General features: G+C 48.0%; 1 protein-coding gene across 6 annotated transcripts in view; it reads right to left on the minus strand.

Moving 5' to 3' along the window:
• The window catches only part of ZC3H14 (zinc finger CCCH-type containing 14), a 37,860-nt gene extending 36,546 nt beyond the window's left edge, over positions 1–1,314 (minus strand). For all 6 annotated transcript variants that reach the window (XR_002481893.1, XM_021711609.1, XM_008056563.1 and 3 more), the window contains exon 1: positions 1,232–1,314. The gene's annotated coding sequence lies outside the window, so the exon portion shown is untranslated. The remainder of the gene's footprint in view (positions 1–1,231) is intronic.
• Positions 1,315–1,391: the final 77 nt, after the last annotated feature.

The following is a 1,391-nucleotide window of genomic DNA, read 5'->3' on the forward strand; positions in this document are numbered from 1 at the left end:
AAAAAAAAAAAAAAAAAAAAAATAACGTTCCATGAAAAAGGGCTGGTTAGTTCTCAACAGAATCACACAAATGATTTTCCTTAACCATATTTCAGCACCCAGCAGAAATGTTTTATGAGCACTTTTATTTCTTCACACCGAATAGCCAAAAGATGCAAAGTCCCAGGTTTAAAAAAAATTTTTACTGCTTCCCAAACTGCATTCTTAAGTAAAAATGGCTTTGCTAAAAACTGCAGGTGGGAGTGATTTGAATATGAGTTCTAGTACTTTGCTGTGACTATGTTGATTCAGGGTAAGGTATCAGTAGTTTTAACAGCCAAGGTTTTGCATGATCCAAATGTCAACAGTGAAAAGAGCAAAGAACCTCTCTGTATGCCTATCAGAATAGTCTGGGGTCGCCCACAGTTTGAGAACCACTGTCCTAAGCGGCAGCTCTTATTTTTACAGGAGGCACCAGCTTTGGGGTCAAACAGACCCAGATCTCAATGCACAAAGCCTTGCTCAAGTAGGCACAGCCTCAGTTTCCTTGTTTGCACAGGGGAGGACATGACCACTTACCTTCCAGCGTGCTCCCGGGACTATCCTGAGTAAATGCATACACAATAGACAATCACAGCACCTGGCCCAGGGTAAACACTCAAAGTATCAGAGTAAGGAGACAGAGAACCTGTTAGTGTTTCAGGTAGAGAGAAAGAGGCAGGAAGAGCAGAGAGGCCTGGAAATGAAACTCACTGAACCATCGCAGACACACACGGCAGAGAGCATCAAAGCACTCATATCCACAGGCAGTTCTGAAGACAAAGGTCAGAAGGAAAGTGACAAAAAGAGAAACATAAAATTCGGACAATTACTATAGAAAATATGAGGCTGAGCTCAGTGGCTCATGCCTGCAATCTCAGCACTTTGGGAGGCCGAGATGGGAAGATCGCTTGAGTCCAGGAACTTGAGACCAGCCTGGGCAAGACAGCAAGACCCCCGTGTGTACAAGTAAATACGTAAATAACTTTTTTTTAAAATAGGAGAACCTTAAAGGAGAGAAACTAAAACACTGTCTTGGGGTGGGGGGCGAAGTTGCAAAAAGACAGCACAAAAGTGACCAGGGATATCAGATCCGAAGGGGGGGGGTCTCTCCAGAGGCCACAGCACGAAGGGGACAAGGACAAGGCGATCGGCGACACTCACCCGGCAGCAGCGTTAAGTTCTACCGGGCTCACGACCGCAGAAAACTTACCCACGTAGGCTCCCAATTCTTGCAATTTCCCCTTAATGGCACTCTGCGAGGGGGAGAGCGGACGTGCACGTGAGAGGAGTCTCCAGGGACCCCAGCCCCGGGGCCGGTGGGGGAGGGGAGGACCCGCCCCCCCACACGCCCGCGGCGCCCGCCCCAGCCC

Source organism: Carlito syrichta, unplaced genomic scaffold, assembly GCF_000164805.1.
Source record: "Carlito syrichta isolate Samal-C Ts95f unplaced genomic scaffold, Tarsius_syrichta-2.0.1 Scaffold302399, whole genome shotgun sequence".
Lineage (NCBI taxonomy): Eukaryota > Metazoa > Chordata > Mammalia > Primates > Tarsiidae > Carlito > Carlito syrichta.